General features: G+C 39.9%; 1 long non-coding RNA gene across 1 annotated transcript; it reads right to left on the reverse strand.

Annotated features, from left to right (window-relative positions):
* Positions 1 to 402: 402 nt before the first annotated feature.
* On the reverse strand, positions 403 to 1,405 carry LOC104242072 (uncharacterized). The gene is made up of 2 exons (XR_714891.2): positions 976 to 1,405; positions 403 to 657 (listed from the first exon to the last, which is right to left on the reverse strand). It is a non-coding gene; the product is annotated as an uncharacterized lncRNA (long non-coding RNA).
* Between the last annotated feature and the right edge of the window lie 22,642 nt (positions 1,406 to 24,047).

Raw genomic sequence — 24,047 nt, forward strand, 5'->3', positions numbered from 1 at the left:
ACACCCCGATTATTAGAAGGCTTGAATTAGTTTCATGAGGGCCATGGATTATTTAATGGAATATGGCACACCTCAAATTTTCTATAAGAGCTAACTAGTTTTATGAGGGTCACGGGCTTAGGGGTTTTATTTGGCATGGCACACCTCAATTTATTTTAAAGGTGTTTTATTATTCGAAGTTGTTATAATCGGGTTACATGAAATGAACACCCGAATTTTGGAATTAGGCATTGTAAATATATCACGGAAACCGCATCCATAGTTATGGTGGTTTATTAATCGTGCCTAAAGCAAACTACGATGTTCACTATTGTTTTCCCTTCTAGGTTTCCTAAATCGACAATTATTTTAGATCAAATTTGTTTGGCTACAACAACAAATAAAACTAACAGGAGGAAGTAGTATATGGATCTTGACAATCATTTCTGAGATTCTTCCACATCAATGCAATTTGCAATTACAACTTAAAAACCAGTACTATTGATAGTCCATTTTTGGACCCTAGCTTTTGTAAGGATTCTCACTATATAAAATACACGGATATAAGAAATTTATTCAAAATAAATGGCATGCACATAGCCTCAGTGCATATCAAGTGATACACAAGCAAAATAAATCCAAAAGAAACAACAAATTAGATTACACTTCCAGGTTTGCCTGCAAAACATGCCAAAAATATACACATCAAAGAAGAGTCTTTTGCATCTGTCTGTGGGAGGTTGTTAATCGACATACCCATGCAGTGACACGAGGAATAGAAGCAAGATGCGTAAATGTCAGGAATTACACAAAAATCCAAAGAACACTTCCTAATTTTTTCAGAGACTTAGCGAACACCCTATTTCTAGGCAATTAATGCATAATTAGACACACATGCAACAAATAATGAAAATTGCAAGGACGTTCACGATATGGAAGCCAGAAATCAATAACTCAACATTGAAGATTCAACCTTAAAAATAAAGAAAAATAGACCTTAGTGAGCCTTGACCCTCCGACTCGGTCACAAAATTAGAAATCACGGACGAGCCAAATCGACGGAGCTCAGCAAAATTTTATCCAAACAGCAACATCAATGGAATCTAACAACAATTTGAACCTGAATTCTTCTTTTAATTTCCAAAATCTATTTTTTATTCTAGACGGAAGGGCGCACTACACGCGAAATTCGAAATAGCACTCAAACTCGAACGAAATCAATGGTCCTCCAAACTCGCCGGAAATATGAACGACAGAACTATTTGGTGCGTTCTTCGCTAAAATAGAAAGAGCAGCGGCGATTGAAGATGAAGAGCTACTAGATTTCTTTTGGCTCTGTTTTCCTTTTCTTGTTTTTTTTCCGTCCCTTTTCCTTTTATGTAAATGAAGAAGAAGAAGAAAATAAGCAGCGGCGCTCAAAGTCCAAAAATCAGAAACGGGGGGGGGGGGGGGGGGGGGAACTTCAGCACCGTTTTTGTTCTGTTGTCTAGGAGTAAGGGTTCTCTTCTTAATGTGTATATGATCTAATCATTATATGGAATTAGGGATTAGGTTTTAATGAGGGTAAGGGTTAATGGGCCAAAACAATTGGGCTGGAGTGTGGGTAATTGGGTTATTTGGGATTTTTGGGCTTCAAGTTAAGCTGGCCAGACGAAATTAAAAGACCAAATATATTTCTTTTCTTTATTTTTCTTTTGATTCAAAAATCTAATTGAAATAATTAAACAAGCTAAATAAAATCCTAAAATTAGGCTCTACCTTAAATTATTTCGTAGAGTTAATCTTACTTATTTCACTAATTTAAAACTAATTAATTTAAAACTAAAAACTAAATTGTGGACATGTCTATTGTAGTAATTTTTTTTGTTGTGATTTTTGTTTAATGAATGCAATTAAACTATGAAATTAAATACTTAAATGCAAATTAAACTTAAGATGGCATGAAATTAAAATGACAATTTTTATGATTTTTTCTATGTTTTAAAATTTTAAAAACACATGAAATGCAACTAAATAAAGAAAAACTCCTAAAAATCAATAAAAATTAATTTAGTCTATTTTTAAGAGTTATTTTCATGTAAGACAAAATTAGGTGCTCACAGCTGCCTCTCTTTGCTCGGAAACATGAAGAGTTTTCGGGCAAAAATAAAATGAGCAACTACGAGTTTTGCCCATTTGAAAATCTATTTGGAAGCATTTTGAATTCGAACCTTGCTTCGGAGGTTGCCTACATATCCTTGGCTATAAAGGAATCAAGTCGGTGTAGTTCTAAAAGTTTTGGTAGTTGGGACTACCGAGAAGCTGTGATTTCACTGTTGGTGCTGCTGTTTCTGCTTGCTGAGCTCCTTATTACACAAAAATGAAAAACAAAAGCTAAACTAGCTAAGCTTATCAACTACGACTTAAAGATTCCTATCTATGAGTCTTCTGAAGCTTGATCTTGAGTTTTGGTTGGTTCTTCATGTGGACTCTGATCTAAATCTTGCTGCTTGTTAGCTGCAGGTGCTGGTTCTCTCCCTTTTCAACTTCTCGAATCAAGGAGGGACGTGCAAAGCTTGTGACTTCAATCATGTCTTGAGCAGTCCACATCTTTTCTCCGCTTCTGCACTTTTAGTTCAACTTCTTTTCTTGTTCTTCTTTTCTTTTATTTGGGTTGAGACTTCTTCTTTTGGTCATCTCAAACCTTGTGCCTCATAGTGGAACCTTGTTCAGGCACCAAAGCAAACAAACAAACGAAATTTTCTGCCCCAGTTTTCACTAGGAAAATTTTGTGAGTTATTTGTAACAAAAATCTAAACTACTTCTTTATTGAAAGCAATAAAATTAGGATTATGTATCCTTGGGAAAAGAAATACAGGGAGAGGAGACCCTGTATCTAAAATGAAATCAACTAGGGATTGGAGACCCTATGTTGGAAAAAGCAGACTAGGGAGTGGAGACCCTATGTCTAAATAAAATCAACTAGGGAGTGGAGACCTTATGTTGGAAAGATTACCAGGTTATACTGGCATCAACTAGTGAGCGAGACCCTATGCTGGAAAGTGAGACTACTGACTTGTGTACCTATGCTAAAATGAACCAAGAAGGATTTTTTCCTTTTCTTTTTTCTTAAAGAAAAATCAACATTTTTTTCACTTTTGAGAAAATCATTCTTTTAAACAAATTTCCCCAACGCCTTTTTTTTTAATCGAGACGTCCTTTTTTCCTTTTTCAAATTATCCTAGGAGAAAATTCGTCATACTAGGTTTTCTATCTTAGGAGAAAGATTGATCAGACTAAGATTTCTATCCTAGGAGAAAATTCATCAGACTAGGTTTCCTATCTTAGGAGAAAGATTCATCAGACTAAGATTTTGATCCTAGGAGAAATTCATCAAACTAGGTCATTTTTTTCTCTTTTTTTTGGTATCTTAGGAGAAAGATTCATCAGAATAAGATTTTTATCCTAGGAGAAAATTCATCAGACTAGGTTTCCTATCTTAGGAGAAAGATTCATCAGACTAAGATTTTGATACTAGGAGAAAGTTTATCAGACTAGGTCTCTTTTCGTATCTTAGGAGAAAAATTCATCAGACTAAGATTTTGATCCTAGGAGAAAGTTCATCAGACTAGGTCCTTTTTTTTCTCTTTTTTTTCCTTTGGTATCTTAAGAGAAAGATTCATCAGATTAAGATTTCTATCCTAGGAGAAAATTCATCAGACTAGATTTCCTATCTTAGGAGAAAGATTCATCAGACTAAGATTTTGATCCTAATAGAAAGGTCATCAGACTAGGTTTCTTTTCTTATCTTAGGAGAAAGATTCATCGGACTAATAGCCTATTTGGCCAAGCTTCTTTTAGGCGAAAAGTGGTTTTTTTTTTGCCAAAAGTGTTTTTTTTTGCCAAAAGCACTTTTGGCCAAAAATTGAGGTGTTTGGCCAAGCTTTTGGAAGGAAAAACAGTGTTTTTGAGGAGAAACAGAAGCAGTTTTGGAGAAGTAGAAAAAAGTAGCTTCTCTCCAAACAGTGCTGATTTTTCCAGCTTGGCCAAACGGGCTATAAGATTTTGATCCTAGAAGAAAGTTCATCAGACTATGTCTCTTTTTTTCTTTTTTTTTGTATCTTAGTAGAAAGATTCATCAGACTAAGATTTCTATTGGGAGGAAAATCCATCAGACTAGGACTTTTTATCCTAGGAGGAAAAATGTTAGGATTAATGGCAAGATTTTATACATAATAACAAGACAAATAAAGGCAAAGATTTGAGAAACTTCCCTTTGTCGGCTTTTCTCTTCTTTTCTCTTTTTTTTCTTTTTCTCATTTTTTTTTGAATTATTTTTGAACCACTATCCTTGCACTGCTTTGTTCCTGTTTCAAATAAAGAAAATTTTGTCAGTTTTGAAAGTGGTGGTCGGTTTGTGGCTTTGAGTCCTGGGCAGCTTGGCTTTTGTTCAATCAGCTTGAGTCGATTTCAACAGACTTTTGCTCAGCATCAACCCTGATTGTTTCACACCCGTCACCATTTGTATTTGTGGCTCAATCAACCTTATCCCAACTAGAGATCATTTCTTAGGTGACCTTTGATGATATCTTGAATGACTTCTTGATTTTTGAGCAATTTGTCTATCAGAGAGAATCACCATTTATCTTTCTTGCACCAAGTAGGCTGACAAAAGTGTTTTTTGGGGAAGACTTTGCATGAATCCTCAAGGCATGTTGATAGTAACAACTGAGTGTGCTGGCTAAATTTACTTTATGCAACTGAAAAGCTGGTAGCAGATTTTGAAATCTTTTCTTGATTGTTTTGACAACAACTGACTCAGAGTGAAGGACACAATGATGCAAAGAAACAAGTATCGACAAGAAATGCCCCTGTTGGAAGGATAGAAGGAAGAGTTTTTTTTCTTTCTTTTTTTCAATAATTTTCATTAATGATCATGACATGCATTTTGGACTCAATAGTCTGATTTATCAAGCTAATCCAATCTTCCCCTTTACCATTCTTATGACCTTTGAAGTTAGGCTTGTTCGTGTCAATTCTTTGCATTAGCTTCGTGACACATTTTCGACTAGTGGTTGTCACACCTCCTTTTTACCTACACCCCAGTGAAGGGACGTAAAGGGAGTTTTTCCAATTAAAGAACAATCGAAATGGGATTATATTTAAAGATTCAGAGTCGCCACTTGGGAGATTTATGGTGTCCCAAGTCACCGGTTGAATCCTGAATTGAGGAAAAGATTAACTCTGTTTAATAGTCTGCGCACCAGAAATCCGGATAAGGAATTCTGTTAACCTGGGAGAAGGTGTTAGGCATTACCGAGTTCCGTGGTTCTAGCACGGTCGCTCAACTGTCATATTCGGCTTAATTATCTGATCTTTATACAATTATGAACCTATGTGCAAATTTTAACTTTTAACTGCTTTTATTATTATCATTATTATTTTAACAGAGAATTGCAACGTCGTGAAAACGTATCTCGAACCATGTCACATCAATGTACCCGTGATTATCGACACATTTCGACTCCGTTGAGATTTGGATTTGGGTCACATAAATGTGCACCCGAGTTTAAGAAAGTAAATCATTAAAGGAGCGCCTAACAGTGACTAATGCGTTATTACTTTAGGTAAGGCCGTGAAATCTGCTAAACGGCCCGTCCCGAATTCTATGTATTCATGATATTCCTTTATTGAGGGCCCCACAGCTTGTGCATTTTATTTGGCGAGGCTCGTCTCCTTTTTATATTTTTATTTAAAAAAAAAAAGTAAGCCTAAAGCAACTATAATTTGCTATTTTTATTGTCTCTAAAGTAAAAAGAAGTCCTAATTAATTTGTTTTAAGAGCAACTTCCCCTTTAAGAAAGAAACTTATAATTAATCCGCATCGGGCCTCCAAGGCCTACTCGTGGGACAACTTACTTTCATCTCAAATCCAAGCACAACTTTCCTAATCAGTTAATTAATTAACAATGGTTACAATTATTAGCTTAATAATACATTACCATTAATTTCCAATCTCGTGTTAACTATTGGCCATTGTCTATTACTATCAGATTGAAAATGTGTATCATATCATTATTATTACAACTAAAATATATTACTTGTCTAAACTACAACGATACAAGTTTACACATTACAAAATATTGTCTAAAACTTGTCTAAACTTACTAACGACAATATTGTCTAAAACTTACATAAATAGATGTATTATAAAATATATATATATATAAAACATTTACGAGAATACATAGATACAAGTTTAATTCTTAACAAAATATGAATAACGGATGCACTCTTAATCAATAACCATATTTAAACCCATACTTGTTGATTTCAGCTTACAGCTAGCTTCTTATTTCAAAATTATACTACAAAATAACACTAAACAATATGACTATTACATAATCATATTCCAAAATCCAAACAATCTCGGAATCAAGCAGCCCAAACAACTTATAAATAGTCCTAATTATACAGTCATTTATTATTCATGTAATATAAACAGTCCTAGTTCAAATCCGTGTAGTCCATATCATGTCAACAAGCCAACCAGTTAAAAAAAACTAAATAAGTACAACCTATAATGAACTATAACAACAAGTATTCAAATGAGCTCGACTCTAGCATAAAACTACATTTTCACTCCAAGGTTGAACTTACATCAAGGGAATTCGAAGCATGTACCTGGTATTGACAATACAAGAAGAGGATCAGCAGCAGCAGTAGTAACGAACAGCAGTTGCAACAGCAGTGCAACAACAAATAACCAGCAACTATGAACGACTCTAAGTATAGAGCAGAAGTAAAAGAAAGAAAAGTTCTAGCTATATCAGATCCTAAGCGAGGCAATGAAAATAGTAGCTATTCCTTTTCAACTCCCCCAAGTTTTCCAAAAATCAACTGAATCAGTCCTAATCCTCCTCCTTTATATAGCCATCCAGACCTGCCCTCTTTTTCCAACTTAACTGCCCTCGCCCCTTCCCCACTAAAAATCTGCAATTTTCCACTTAAAACCCACTAAGGAAAGCTTTTTCCTTATTTTCAGCCCTCATTCCCTCTTGTTCCCCATTACCTTATTAATTTAAAGACATTTAATACCCCACTAACAAGTCACTAACACTAAAATATTACCCTAACTGTTCCATTCCTAAATCACCCCTGAAACCCCTAAATATTACTGCCCCAATACAATCTATTCAATCTGCATTAAAACCTTTAACTCTAAAATCTCTTCAAGCTAACAATTATCTAAACTAATTCTGATTAACAGCTATAACCAACTTACTTCTGGCAACTGAATGATTGAGGTTAAATTTCAATTAAAACAAATGAACTGAAATTAAATCAAAACCAAACTAATCACAACACAGAACTCAACAGAATCTTTAAAGCTAAAACTGAAAATTGAATCAAAATCAACATGAATGTAGGATCATTGTCAGCCTATTGACAATGCCCTGAAGGTAAGTGTCCACAGATCAACACACACAACAACCATTTTACGAACTTATTGGTCTACAAACAAGAACGAATTAATCGATGAAAACTAATTAACTGATTGCCTACAACAATTGACAACAATCAATCAGAAATAGATAATCAAGCAATTCAAGCGGCATTGACAAGAACAGGGATTTATAATAAAACTTAACTGATCGACGAAACTTATTCGAATCGATTACACAACCTATAATTATTCACAACAACGAGTAGAAACAAATTCGACCAAATAAAAAGGTGTGAGCGAGAAGAACAGAACAATCGACAAAAATTAAAAATTAATGTAACAATACTAGACAAATAAACAGACGTTTTAAAACATCAAAAATAGAATAAAAGGAAAAAAAAATTAAAAAAAAATACCTTAAATGGAACAGAGAACAGGAGGACTTGAATCGACTCGGCCTTGAACTTTTTGAGGTCAAACGGACCTTAATCGAGTGTTCTTAATGGAGAATACTTCGACTAAGGTCAGTTAAACACCCAAATCCCCTTAAACTTCGGACAGAAACCAGTCTTGGTTTTCTAGGGTTCTTACGTTTTGATTTGGGGTTTGAGTGTTTCTAGCCCGATTCGAACCAAACCAACGGTGGTTTGGTCATGAGGTAGGTCAAGGGGTGCCAGGGTGTGAGTTCAGGGCGGATTGGGGTAGGTCCAGGTTTTGCTCGAATCTTCAAATGAAGATTCGAGATGTTTGAGGATGATTCGAAGCATACGGGTTGGATCTGTGTTGAGGGTGGTTAGGAGGTTTAGGGGTGTTATTTTGGTGGCCGGCGGCATCGTTGCCGCCGGGTTTCAAGCGAAGGAATGCCATGGCGACTAGGGTTTGGGGAAGGGGCTTCGTCTTTGAGAGACGATGATGAACAGGGGTTTGGACTGAGGGGGCTGGGTATGAGATTTCATTTATATAGTGGGGGGTGATTTGATCTTGGCCGTTCGATCAAGAGAGATCGAGGGTCCGGATCAGTTCTTAACTCAAATGGTGTTTGTTTGGTCTTATTAAGAGATCGGGTTGATTCGGGGCCATGGGTCGGGTATGGGGTTACGGGTGAGGGCGGAGTGATCTGGACCATTGATCAAGTGAGATTAACGGCCTTGATCAGGGCTTCCCCAAAACGATGCCGTTTGGGTGTCTCCGAGATGGACTGGATTGGACTGGTAATGGGCTGGATCAGGTGTGGGTTTGGACGAGTTTGGTTTGGGCTTGGCTGCTTTTGGCCCAAATTTGGTTCTTCTTTTTTATTGATTCTCTCTTTATTTTCTTCTTATTTCTTTTATTCTTTTCATTAATTTGATTTCTAAATTATTTTCTAAAATCATAAACCAAGTTAACTTGCTAAAAATACTAATTATCTCTTAATAACACTTATCACAAACAATTAAATGCCAATTAACAATAAAATCACACAATTCAACATTAAATGCTAAAAATGTAAAATACATTATTTTTATGATTTTCATTTTCCTAAAACAAATCACTGGTTAATTAATCCTAAATTGTAAATGCAAATGAAACACATATATTTTTTGTATTTTTCAGTAGTAAAAATAGAATAAACATACACAGACAAATACAAAAAAAAAACACAAGCAACACACAACTATTTCATTTTGAATTTTTGTGGGAGTAGTTCTTGTAGGGCAAAAATCACGTGCTCACAGCTGCCCCTCTTTGTCCGGAAACATGAAGAGTTTCCGTGCAAAGATAAAGTGAGCGGATACGAACGATTTTTTGCCCGTTGGAATACTCCGTGTGAAGCATTTTTTTTGAAAGATTTGACCGAACCTCTGTTTCACAGGTTTCTTACATATCCCTGGCTAAAAGGGAATTAGGTCAATGTAGTTCGGGAAACTTTGGTAGCTGGGACTATGGGACTGCGATGTTGGTGTTACTGCTGTTGCATGCTGTTACCACTGCTTTTCGACCTCCTTATTACACCATTGCTAGAAAGAAAACAAAAGCTAGACTAAACTAATGATTACAGAATCTTATCTATCTTTGACTTGCTCTTGTAATCTTCTTTATGATCTCTGAAATGGGATTCGTGTTGGGGGTATTTTCGTTGTGACCCTCCGCATTACTGACTTCTGACTTGATCTTGACGTGCATTCCTCTATTCTACAGGCGGGCTTCTGACTTCATCAACTTCAAATATAACAACCCTCGTTCTAACAGGCGGGTTCCTAACTCTTTCAACTTAAAATTTAACAACCTACATTCTACAGGCGGGCTCCTGACTCTTTCAACTTAAAATTTAACAACCTCCATTCTACAGGCGGGCTCCTGACTTCATCAGCAACTTTGAAAATAAATCAGCCTCCATTCTCCAGGCGGGCTCCTGATTCCAACAACAACTTAAAAAAAATTCATCCTCCATTCTCCGGGCGGGCTCCTGACTTCATCAACAACTTAAAAATAATGTAGCCTCCATTCTCCAGGCGGGCTCCTTACTTCATCAGCAATTTTGAAAATAAATCAGCCTCCATTCTCCAGGCGGGCTCCTGATTCCAACAACAACTTAAAAATAATTCAGCCTCTATTCTTCAGGCGGGCTCCTAACCTCAACAACTTCTTAAAATATAACACCTCCATTCTCCAGGCGGGCTCCTGACTTTGACAACTTCTTAAAAATACAACACCTCCATTCTCCAAGAGGGTCCCTGACTCCTTTAACTTGAATCATCTTCTTTCAACTGCTTCCCTAAAAAATGGTGTCTTATTCCTCCGAAAAACTGCTGGGGACAACACCAGTGTTTTCTTCACAACTATGTTATTTTCCTTCTTCACAGACTACTTCCTTTAAAGCTGGTGCCTTCCTTCCACTTGGAACTACTTTCCTCAAGCTGGTGTTTTCACTTCTCTGAAACTTGTCGGGGATAACACTGCTGGGGAATTATCCTCTAGTTACTTTCCTCCTTTTAACAACAGTGGGGATGATACTGATTCAAAAACCACTACCCTTAAAACTTGGGTTATCTTGCTTCTTCCAAGATTGCTTTCTTTAAAACTTGTATTCTTTCTCCCGTAAACTACGGGGGATTCCACTTCCTTCAAAACTTGTGTTATCTTCCATCTTCCCCAAGTGGGTATCTGATTTCAAGAAAATTTTCGCAATGAGAGAAAATTTTCTGCCCCAGTTTGATAATCTTCTTTGTGGCCATGTCTTCCTGCTGTCAATAGCATTTCCTTTCCCTGCTTCAAATCAAAGAAAAATTTGTTAGTTTAAAACATGGTGAGTGGTCGTGCCACTCCTGCCGGGGATGGTTTCCCCCTTCTCCCTTTCCCTGCTTTGTGTTTTATTACAAAACTTGTTGGGGATGATATTATTTGTTGAGGATGATACTCCTGCTAGGGATGATTTTTCTTTTCTCTTCCTTCCCCGCTCTGTGCTATCCGACCATTGCGGAACTTGGTCGAGAATCTGTCGGAGTTGTTCCTGTATCTCGCAAATCTGTTGGGGATCCTCATAACCTTTTAACTGTTGCTTTTCCGTTTTTATCCAACTTCCCTTGGAATCCTAGATCAATCCATCATTTGGTCTTGCAACGAACATCTTTCTCATTCCATTGCATTATTTGTTTGCCCGTCCTATCCACATTGTGCTTTTGCACCATCTTGAAAACTGGTAATAAGCTCTGAAAATCCTTTTCAAAAACAAACTGCTGGGGAGATAAAGTCTTTAGACCAAAAATGAAAAAAATGATGATTTCAAAAGATAGAAAAAGAAGAAGTCTTTCTGAACAAATGCTGGGGAAAAAGAAAGAAAAGAACTTATCTGAATGATATAACCGATCCCAACGATCATGTTGTGCATTCCGGATTAATCAACCCAGTCTATTTGTATCAATCAATCTTTCGGGCGGCCTCATCCTGCCGGGGATAAACAGACACTCAACTCTTTGCCAACTACAGATCTTTCCCGCCAATCTTGTCTTGTCGCCTCATAGTGCCCTTCGAGGGGTTTTCACTAATAAGACTCTCTCATTTCTCTCAACTCCCATCACCTTATGGTGCCTGTGAAGGTTTTCACCGATAAGACTCTCTCATTTTATTTTATTTTTCAGCTGGGGATTGGAGTGCTGCCAATATGATTCTCTCTACTGGGGATTCTTTTCGGTTATCAATTCACTTCCAGCTTATGATCCTCTCCTCTATTGGGGATCAGAGTGTTATTCCCGACTTCCACTTGCATGACTTGGCACTTCTTGGATACTTATCTGGAGGTCTTTTTGGACATCAATATGGGTTTTTGTGTATGGCTAAAAGGAAAAGGGGTATCAAAAGTTCAAAATAATTTTGATGGGTGAAACAGTACAACTCTTGGAATCAAACTTTCTTTCCAAGCTTACAAACACAAACTTCTACCCTAGTTTTTCTTGCTTGGGGATTTTTATTTTTTTGTTACACCATGACTGAGCCGTGAGGCGCCTACGTATCCTTCTTTGAGGAATCAGGTCAAACGTAGTTCCCAATTCCTTTGTTTTTTGCTTGTTACTTTTCTTTTGTCTTTATTATCATTATTTTTCTCTTCTCTTTTCTTTCATTCTCATTACTGATTCCAAAAGAGGGGTATGAAAGAATAAATAAGGCTCAAAAAGGGAAGTAAAGGTGAAAGTATTTGGATAGAAGAAAGAATTGCCTCCGTCATTTCATTCTCCGATAAATGCCAAGTACAAACAAACAATAATTACAATTAAAAGAAATCATACATAATATCTCTTAACTGCGTCAGAATTGATAGCCATGTCGACGCATCTCCCTTCGATATCTATTAAACATAAAGCGCCATTGGACAACACTCTGGTTACAATGAATGGCCCTTGCCAGTTCGGGGCGAACTTGCCCTTTGCCTCAGCCTGATGTGGGAGGATGCGTTTCAGCACTTGCTAGCCCACTTCAAACTTCCGGGGACGCACCTTTTTGTTGTATGCACTTCCCATTTCTCTTTTGATATAACTGGCCATGACACACAGATGCCAATCTCTTTTCATCAATCAAGTTCAACTGCTCCAAACGGGTTTTGACCCACTCGTCATCATCAATCTCAGCTTTAGTGATAATCCGCAGGGATGGAATTTCAACTTCTACCAGTATCACTGCTTCAGTTCCGTATACCAACAAATAAGGAGTTGCACCTACTGAAGTACGGATAGTAGTGCGATAATTCAACAATTCAAATGGTAATTTTTCATGCCATTGCCTCGAACCTTCTACCATCTTCCGAAGTATCTTCTTTATGTTTTTGTTGGCTGCCTCAACTGATCCATTCGCCTTGGGATAATATGGGGTGGAATTGCGGTGTGTAATCTTAAACTGCTGACATACCTCTTTCATCAAATTGCTGTTAAGATTAGCACCATTATCTGTGATGATCACCTTTGGGATTCCAAATCTACAGATGATTTGGGAGTGAACAAAATCTATCACTGCCTTATTGGTTAGTGACTTGAAAGTATTAGCTTCAACCCACTTAGTGAAATAATCGATGGTCACCAGAATGAACCTATGACCGTTGGTAGCTGCCGGCTCAATAGGTCCAATGACATCCATGCCCTAGGAAACAAATGGCCATGGTGCTGACATTGTATGTAATTCTGTCGGCGGAGAATGAATCAAATCTCTGTGTATCTGACACTGATGGCATTTTCGCACGAAATTGATATAAAATCAAGCTCCATAGTGAGCCAATAGTACCCTGCTCGAAGAATCTTCTTCGCCAACACATATCCGCTCATGTGTGGCCCACAAACTCTAGCATGTACCTCTGTCATAACTATCGTGGCTTGACTAGCATCTACACATCTCAGCAATCCCAAATCTGGGGTTCTTTTGTACAACACTCCTCCACTGAGGAAGATTCCATTTGCCAATCGCCGAATGGCTCTCTTTTGATCATCGGTGGCCTGCTCCGGGTATATCCCTATCCTGAGGTATTCCTTGACATCATAAAACAATGGTTTGCCATCCATTTCTTCCTCTATCATGTTGCAATAAGCATGTTGATCACGAACCTGAATATGCAATGGGTCAACATGAATTTTTTCTGGGTGGTGCAACATCAATGCTAAAATGGCCAAAGCATCGGCAACATCATTATGAACTCTTGGGATGTGTCTGAACTCCACTGATCAAAATCACTTGCTCAGATCGTGCAAACATTATCGATATGGTATAAGCTTTAAATCCCGTGTTTCCCATTCACCCTGAATCTGATGAACCAGGAGGTCCGAGTCTCCCAAGACCAAGACGTCTTGGACATCCATTTCTGCAGCTAACCGTAAGCCCAAAATGCATGCCTCATATTCAGCCATGTTATTGGTACAAAGAAACGTAGCTGTGTCGTAACAGGATAATGATGTCCTGTTTCAGAAATAAGTACCGCTCCTATTCCAACTCCTTTTGCGTTTGCGGCTCCATCAAAGAAGATCTTCCAACTTGGTTCCTTATATAGTTCCAACTCATCTATATGCATCACTTCTTCATCAGGAAAATACGTCTTCAATGGCTCGTATTCTTCATCAACAGGATTCTCAGCCAAGTGATCGGTCAATGCTTGGGCTTTCATAGTCGTCCTCGTCACATAGACGATGTCGAATTCTGCGAGTAATATCTGCCATTTCACTAATCTACCTGTGGGCATAGGCTTCTGGAAAATATACTTTAGTGGATCCAAGCGGGAAATGAGATAAGTAGTATATGATGACAGATAATGCTTCAATTTCTGGGCCACCCAAGTTAGGGCGCAACATGTCTTCTCGAGTTGAGTGTACTTAACCTCATAGCCTGTAAATTCTTGCTGAGATAATAGATGGCTTGCTCCTTCCTTCCTATAATGTCGTGTTGCCCCAGTACGCAGCCAAACGAATTCTACAGGACCGTTAGATAAAGAATTAACGGTCTCCCCGGCTCAGGTGGAACCAACACAGGTGGATTTGATAAATATCCTTTGATTTGGTCAAATGCCTTCTGACATTTTGCCGTCCATTCTACCGCGACATTTTTCTTCAGTAGCCGAAAAATGGGTTCACAAGTCGCTGTGAGTTGAGCGATAAACCTGCTGATATAATTCAACCTTCCCAACAGACTCATTACTTCTGTTTTGTTCTTCGGCGGTGGCAACTCTTGGATGGATTTGATATTTGACGAGTCCAACTCAATACCTCGCCAACTGACGATGAATCCCAACAGCTTTCCAGATGGAACACGAAATGCACATTTGGCCGGGTTGAGCTTAATATCATACCTTCGAAGTCTTTGGAAAAACTTTCTCAGGTCTGCTACGTGATCTTCCTGACGCTTAGATTTTATGATCACGTCATCTACGTATACCTCAATCTCTTTGTGTATCATATCATGAAACACCGTAGTCATTGCTCTCATGTACGTTTCCCCGGCGTTCTTCAAGCCAAAAGGCATTACTCGGTAGCAATAAGTCCCCAACGGCGTAATGAATGCCGTCTTTTCCGCATCTTCTTCATCCATCAGAGTTTGATGATACCAAGCATAGCAATCTACAAAAGACCCGATCTCATGTCCGACACAATTATCGATCAAGATATGGATGTTGGGTAATGGAAAGTTATCCTTTGGGCTTGCCCTATTCAGTTTGCGGTACTCGACACACACTCTGATCTTCCCATCTTTCTTCGGCACTGGCACTACAATAGCCAACCAATCAGGATATCGAGTGACCCGAATAACCTTTGCTTGCAGCTGCTTGGTTACTTCTTCTTTAATCTTCACACTCATATCTGTCTTGAACTTCCTCAATTTCTGCTTGACGGGAGGGCATGCCGGGTCAGTGGGAAATTTGTGAACCACTAGATCTGTGCTTAATCCCGACATGTCATCGTACGACCATGCAAAAACATCTTTGAATTCAATGAGTGTTTTGACTAGTTCTTCCCTAATTTCTGGCTCGAGGTGGACACTTATCTTAGTCTCTCGGACATTGTCTGTGTCCCCTAAATTGACGGCTTCTGTGTCATTCAAATTGAGTTTGGGTTTTTCTTCGAAGTGAATTAACTCCTTACTAATTTCTTCGAAGGTTTCATCCTCATCATCATATTCTGATTCGTAACCACAATCTACTTCTTGAACTATCTTTTCGAGATCAGATTGATTTTTAAGACTGGGCTGAGGATTCCTTATGCACGCCATGCCATTAAGACCAGTATAAAGAGAACTGTACAGAAAAAGAAAAGAAGAAAACAAAATTAAAAATAAAATAAAATAAGGAATGAAGAAGAAACTTTTTATTTTATTGAATTACGGGATAACAAGGTTTCACACTTTGATGAACACAATAAAAATAAAAAGAAATCTGGATTATAACCTTGGAACAATCCAGAAAACAGGAAGGAAAATCAGAGCCAACTACCAAGACTCCCTCCGAGTAGGAAGAAGAGTAGCTGTCCAATTGTTGACATTGGCTCTAGGCCCCACAAACTGTATGTCTGCCTTATTGGAACCTTCTCCAGCTTCTATCATGTTGACTTCGGCGAATAGCCTTTCAAAGCCCTCATTCAAATCTCCGTCTGGCCCAATCAGAGGTCTGAGAATTTTGGGGACTGACAACCTTCCACTACCTGCTCTGGCAAAGGATCTGGAAAGACGTGGAACTAGCTTGGGAAGAACCCAAACTTTCTTTTTCAATTTTCGGGCCCGCCTTACATCTGCTGCTATAGGCTTGAATCCTAGCCCGAACGTATCCAGGTTCTTGGGCAAAGAAACTGGCTGGACAATACCTTGCAGATCAACCCCCAAACCTTTTCCTGGTACAAATCCGCTGTTTAACATTTTCGAGGCTATCATGAAGGTTGTAGCTGCTATTCTGGGAAGTGGAAGGCCCCCGCCCTCAGGAATTTTGTCCACTGAGACTGCGTCAAAAACCTGGTAAACCCATGGGCCCTTGTCATCATCGATTTCTATGAAGGTCACAATGGCATCACTAACGACGCCTGCATAGTCATCACCGTGTACCACAATCTCTTGTCTATCCCATTCAAATATGACCATCTGATGTAGTGTAGAAGGCACTGCTTTGGCTGCGTGGATCCAAGGTCGCCCCAACAGAATATAATACGACACCACCACGTCTATCACTTGAAATTCTATGGTGAACTCGACCGGACCAATTGTCAATTCCAGCATGATATCACCTACTGTGTCAGTACCACCCCCATCAAAACCTCGGACGCAGACATTGTTCCTGTGAATCTGGTCATGATCAACCTTCAGCTTGTTCAGAGTACTCAAAGTACAGATGTTTGCGCTTGACCCATTATCAATCAATACCCAGGTGACCACCGAGTCTTCGCATTTCACGGTCAAGTAGAGGGCTTTGTTGTGTTCTGTGACTTCTTTCAGCAATTCATCGTTAGAAAATGTCACTCGGTTTACCTCGAAGATTTTGTGCACTATTTTCTCCAAATAGTTCACTGAGAGCTTGTCTGGAACATAGGCTTCGTTCAGAATCTTCATTAATGCCCGACAATGATCACTTGAATGGATCAACAAGGATAAGAATGAAATCTAGGTCGGGGTCTTCCTCAACTGCTCTACAATGGAGTAGTCCTGTGCCTTCATGTTCTTCAAAAACTCCTCTGCTTCTTCCTCCATCACTGGCTTTTTTATTGTTATAGGATTGGCCCTTCTCAATTCTGCGGGAGCAAAACACCTTGCTGAACGAGTTAACCCCTGGGCCTCGCTTACTTCTTCCACAATCTCCTTCCCCTTATGCATCACCGTCACTTGACTGTAGCACCATGGCACAACTTTCTCACTTGTTATCGGCAACTGCATTACTAGCCTGATAAAAACTGGTTCTACGTGGGCTGCCTTCACAACTAACACTGGTGTGCTTGGTACTCCCTGCAGCACTACCCTGAACGGCTCTAGCTTCTTCTCAACAACAGATGAACCTTTCCCCATTACCACAACTGGCTTGTCATCTACCCTTTCCAACTGTACCACTGCCTTTCCACTGGTCGACTTTTCATTTGGACTGGCACGAATCATCATTACCGTATGTGAGGGTTTCTTGGGCTCCCCTCCTTCATGCACTAGTTCGATCATATGGGCCACATGGTGCACCGAAAGCGGGTTCTCATTGATGTTGGGTGCCTCTGGTGCCTGAACCTCGATCCTATTTGTGTCAATAAGATCTTGTACGACAGTCTTCAACTTCCAGCACTTCTCAGTATCATGCCCGGGATCCTCCAAAAAATATTCACAACTTACCGAGTGGTCCAGATTTTTGGGAAGGGGATTTGGCAATTTGGGCTCAACAGGCCTAATTGCCTCAATTTGTGGAATAGAGTAGTATAGGTTTCTCCCAGCAGAGTGAATGTTCTCTGCCTGTGCACCCTTTCATTCCTGAAAGCCTGATTTCCGCGGAAGCCTGTCCCTGAATGATTCCTGTAGGCCCTTGGTGGTGGATATGTGTTTTGTGGAGGTGGGTATGTGTTTTGTGGAGGTGGATATGTATTCTAGGGAAACGGCGCACGTCATTGTGGGTGTGCCGGAGGTTGGGTGTAAGTTTGGGCGTGATGGACGGAGAAATGTGGTTCTTGTGGTGGATAATAGGGTTGTGGAGGGTTGTATGGAGTGTGTGGGTAATTTGGGTGATGGGGTCTAGGTTGGTAGTGAGGGGAAGGACCTATGGATCTGGATCAAGTACCTGCTTCGACTGTTGCGACCTCCTCTCTCTTCTATATCCCGAGCACACCTCCCGTGCCGCTTTGGATAGCCTGAGTTATGGCCTTGATTTCCGAATAGCTAATTATCTTGTTGGACCTGAGTCCCTCTTCAACCATACCACCCATTTTTATTCGTTGAAAGATTTACCAACTGATGTCACCAGGTGACCAAAGTAAGTTGGCTCCAAAGTTTGTAAGAAGTAGTCCACCATTTCACCTTCCTTCATTGGTGGATCGACTCTTGTTGCTTGTTCTCTCCAATGAAATCGGAATTCCCTGAAGCTCTCTCCAGGCTTTTTCTCAAGTTTCAATAGTGTGAGACGGTCAGGGACGATCTCAAGGTTATATTGGAAGTGACCTGCAAATGCTTGTGCTAGATCGTCCCAGGTATACCACCTGCTAGGATCTTGCCTCGTGTACCATTCCAGTGCGGACCCGCTTAAACTTTGACCAAAATAAGCTATCAGCAGCTCATCCTTTCCACCTGCCCCTCTCATCTTACTACATAAACCTCGTAGATGTGCCATGGGATCACCATATCCGTCATATATATCAAACTTTGGCATCTTAAAATCTGTCGGCAATTGAACATCAGGGAAGGGACACAGATCTTTATAGGCCACACTAACTTGGCTGCACAATCCATGCATATTCCTGAAGGACTGCTCCAGGCTTTTCACTTTACGAAGCACTTCGTCCTACTCCGGATTCTTAGCCGGCCTCTCAGTTTCCGCCAGGAGTTGAAGGTGAGGGGTGTAAGTGTATGGCTCGGGTGCTTTGAAGGTGAGTTCGGGAGGATAGTATTGGTTGTCGTGAACCTAAAACACTGGTTCATCGGATGATTTTTGCAATGTGGCGGGTGGAGGTGCCACGAAAACAGGAACAGTTGGTGGAGGAGGGTTTTGTTTGGGTGGTGGAGCTTGGGGATTATAGGAAGTTTCCCCCTGATAGTATTGGGCATTGGGGAGGCTCGTTGATGGACCAGCGGGAGGGTGTTCCAGAGTCCGAGCCGGTGAGAGGTTAGGAGTAGGGGGAGGTATTGGTGATGTTTGTCCCCTAGCCCAGGATAGGTGCATCCCAACTATCTCTTGTCTCAACCTGTCTACTTCCTCCTTCATCATTTTCATCTCCGTCTTTTCCTCCTCAACTCTTTTGTCCGAACCAGACATACTTTTCGGAATGGGCCCTTTAGATCTTGTGTGGTAATGGTATTCTGCCAGAACGTTCTAACGAGCGAACTATTTCGAAATCTCTGGATCAACAACAAACTTGTTAGCGTTAGAGTTTAACACATATTGCAATTTCACGTTAGGGATGCAATGTTCCTAAGCAGTTTAACCATTTCTATCATGTCTTTGTTCTGACTGCATGCATCATTCCGACTTCTTTTAAGTGCCTCCAAACTTTCCTTTTTTAGTGGTGGTCGAATCTTATGTGGATTACCTACGTATCATGTCCCTGCATGAATCAGACCGTGCGTAGTTCTGACACATAAATGCGAAAGCAAATTTTGGCAATTTTCCATTTTCTTTACTGAAACATTATAATATAAACTAAACACTTTTTGGAAAGGAGAACAAACCCGAAGTAAAACCAATTATGGACTAAAAAAACTACTATCACATTTTGATGCAAAAGAGAATACACAGACAGACAACAGACTCTAAAACAAAAATACTGACTCGAACTATGAATACATTAAAGCTCCAAAAGTTGGTGCCCACGAGGCATCGTTCGGCCTTTCCGCGGGCTTTGGTGTGAGATCCCTTTCAAGTTGCTCCAGTTCGTACATTGTCCGCTTGACAAAAATCATTACTGCTGACAAGAAGGTAGTGCGGGTCATGTCTTCACACATTCGGCATCTCCTAATGATGCCAGGGGCAATAGTCCCAATCTTGTTTCTGGTTTGACCTTTTTCTATGAGAAGGCGCCTTATCTAATCACTACGGCCCCCCAAAACCTAAGAATCCTGGAGACGCTGCCTCTGCAACTGTCGTATTTCATCTTCCATTCGAGCCAGTAAATCGTAACAGTGTCCACTTTCGATTTCATAAGCTTCGGCTTGCTTAGCTGCCTTGTCCTCAAGGTGGTCATTTTCCCTTTTAGTTTGGCGATGGTTTTTTCATATTCCATCTTCACCTACTGCAAGTACTATATGCGCTCTTTTGTTCTTTTCGCCCATTGTGCCCGGAGCTGTGCTACAGCACCCTCAGATTTCTTCAGGTCATCCCGACGCTCAATGATTTCCTTTTTTAGTCCGTTAATCAATCTTTCATCCGACCGACTCCTTTGCTGGTTGTCAACATCTATCCTCATTTGTCGGATCTGAGACTTGAGAGCCTCATTTTCTTGGGCTAATTTGTTCTTCTCTCCTTCATCGGCACCAACTTGCACCCTGTTCTCAAATTTTAGATCCTTAATCTGTTGTTTCATCTTCCCTACTTCGGCCCAGTATTCGCGCTCTTTGGCCAACCAGTCTCACGGTTCTTGTGACGCCTCGACGAACTCTTGAATGTGAGGTTTTTTGATTGGCCGTTCTAGCTCGTCTCTTACAATGCCCCTCTTCCTGTACCAGGCGATATAAGCAGGTGAGACTTCGCCTCTGGATAGGTTGTGCACTCGAGTGTTTACCGTTAAGTATTGGCATTCATTCCATATAGAACGAACGGTTTCTTCATGAAATTGGCCATTGGTGCTAACCTCGATTGCATAAACACTGAGATCTTCGTCTGGGTGTACCACCTGACACCTCCCTAACTGTCTCATCACCCGGCAAAGGTGCATAAGGCTGAATGCCTCGGAGTCCCATTAAGAGGAAGTAAGGACCCGTGGCGGGCATGTACACAATTTCTTCAACAGGAAGCCAACCCAATGTCCACCCTATTTGTGCTGCAGTGATGGCGCGAAGGCAAAATACCCAATCCTCAGACCCTTCTGGCAATTTGAGCCATGAAACCCTCATGTTATATCCTTTAATACAACCTTCGTTTGTAGATCTATAGCTCATATACTGAGGATGATGACACAAGTGCTCGATCATCCACATCTGCAATAACAAATTGCATCCTTCAAAAAAATTTGCCCCGACTTTACAGGCTGTGAGAGATCGGTATATCTCGGACACTATCATAGGGGAAAGCGTGATTTTGTTGTTGGTAATTAGGACCTTGACGACTCCAGCCACCTTCAAATCAATATTTCTGTCTTTCCGAGGAAACATCACAATGTCCAAGAATGCTACCATGAAGGCGAACCGCCTATGTTCATCCCATGAAGGCGAACCCCGCTTTCCAGATCGTCGAACCCTCCTATATGCCCATACCTCTGGTATATGAACTGCAGAGTAGAAAAACCTCTATCCAACTCAGAGTACGGGACTCCCTTGCTTATCTTCAGTAGATCCATGAACTTGTACGAATTGACGACTCTTGGAGCAATCAGATATTTGTGCCTTAGCCCCTCAGTAATGTCCATATAACTTGCTACCTCTTATAAGGTTGGGGTAAGTTCAAAATCTGAGAAGTGGAATACATTGTGGGCCGGATCCCAAAATGTAACCAAAGCCTTTATGATGTCACATCTGGGTCTGATGTTCAACAAACTAGTGAGACCTCCCAGATGTAGTTTGATCTTATCTTGCTCTGACTTTTCCAAATCCTCCCACCATAAGCGTAACTCCAAAGGGATCTTGCTCCTAACTGTTACCGACAAACTTGGACCCGGGCTCATTCTGTATGTTTGTTTGGGGTGATTAACACTCATTGGACTCAAAGAAAGAATAAACTAAAATTGACACACATTTAAATAAAACTCCGGTCTTGTCAATACGGCTTTTCAGCACTTCGAAGAAGATTTAAAGGCTGTGTTTTACCAACCGGACAAAACCTTGAGAATGACCAAAAGTGGCTATTTTCGCAAAAACAACCTTCCGGCGTCTTTTTAGGGACATTCAGCTATTTTTACAAGAATGGAATCACCCGACTTATCTATGACGAAAGATTAAAATGTTTGACATTTTTTGGCTATTTTTGCAAAATGGGAGGTTGGACCCGATGAGGGCTGCCTACGTATCTCACATCCTGTGAGAATCAAACCGGCGTAATTCGGGAAACGACAATAAACTAATTCTGACAATAAGTCTTGTTTAAATAAATTACACTAAAAAACATTTTCACAAAATTTTGGCAGAGTTCGCTGTTTGGGCACTATTTTTTTTTCAAAATTATCTCTCTACACTGCTATTTTCTTTTTCTCTTTTTCCGATATTCCAATATTTTCAGAAGCCGGTCAGCATGCAAGTCTGCAGCAAATAAATGCGTAAAACAAACAGGATGCAGCAAGATGGTCTTTTTCATTTCAGGTCGCTTGTCCTAGACGGACCCAACCCCTGTGTTGAGTCCCCTAAGTCAAGTACACATGATGCAAATAAGCGTTCCTACTAGGGATCCGGCATGAGGTTCTGTTATACTAGGTTTATCCTGGGTGTTTGTTCTAGACCTGGCTTACCCGAGCGGATAACTCGAGCCGAGGATGGGAACTGCGTACCGGTAACCAAAAGATCATCCGGTTTTGCAACTCCTCCGAATCCTCGTTCTATTTTGGGATATGACACTAACAGAAAGGAGTCAGGACCAGCGTGCACTCCTCAAGAGAGAGAATAGAGGGATTTTGTATCAGTTTATATATACAGTTCAGATAATATCAAAGCAGTAAAAGCAAAATTTTAGCACATTAAGACGAAACATGTAATAAAATCAGATAATAATAAATAAATCCAAATATAACAATCCATCTAAGCTCAAATTCTGAACCCTGAACCAGAGATTCTGGGTTCGGTCCCCAGCAGAGTCGCCAAAGCTGTCACACCTCCTTTTTACCTACACCCCAGTGAAGGGACGTAAAAGGAGTTTTTCCAATTAAAGGACAATCGAAACGGGATTATATTTAAAGATTCAGAGTCGCCACTTGGGAGATTTATGGTGTCCCAAGTCACCGGTTGAATCCTGAATCGAGGAAAAGATTAACTCTGTTTAACAGTCTGCGCACCAGAAATTCGGATAAGGAATTCTGTTAACCCGGGAGAAGGTGTTAGGCATTCCCGAGTTCCGTGGTTCTAGCACGGTTGCTCAACTGTCATATTCGGCTTAATTATCTGATATTTATACAATTATGAACCTATGTGCAAATTTTAACTTTTAACTGCTTTTGTTATTATCATTATTATTTTAACACAGAATTGCAACGTCGTGAAAACTTATCTCGAACCACGTCACATCAATGTACCCGTGATTATCGACACATTTCGACTCCGTTGAGATTTGAATTTGGGTCACATAAATGTGCACCCGAGTTTAAGGAAGTAAATCATTAAAGGCGCACCTAACAATGACTAAAGCGTTATTACTTTGGGGAAGGTCGTGAAATCTGCTAAACGGACCGTCCCGAATTCTATGTATTCATGATATTCCTTTATTGAGGGCCCCACAGCTTGTGCGTTTTATTTGGCGAGGCTCGTCTTTTTAAAATTTTTATTTTTAAAAAGAAAGTAAGCCTAAAGCAACTATAATTTGCTATTTTTATTGTCTCTAAAGTGAAAAGAAGTCCTAATTAATTTGTTTTAAGAGCTACTTCCCCTTTAAGAAAGAAACTTATAATTAATCCGCATCGGGCCTCCAAGGCCTACCCGTGGGACAACCGGCTTTCATCTCCAAATCCAAGCACAACTTTCCTAATCAGTTAACTAATTAGCAATGGTTACAATTATTAGCTTAATAATACATTACCATTAATTTCCAATCTCGTGTTAACTATTGGCCATTGTCTATTACTATCAGATTGAAAACGTGTACCATATCATTATTATTACAACTAAAATATATTAGTTGTCT

Source organism: Nicotiana sylvestris, chromosome 1 (assembly GCF_000393655.2).
Source record: "Nicotiana sylvestris chromosome 1, ASM39365v2, whole genome shotgun sequence".
Lineage (NCBI taxonomy): Eukaryota > Viridiplantae > Streptophyta > Magnoliopsida > Solanales > Solanaceae > Nicotiana > Nicotiana sylvestris.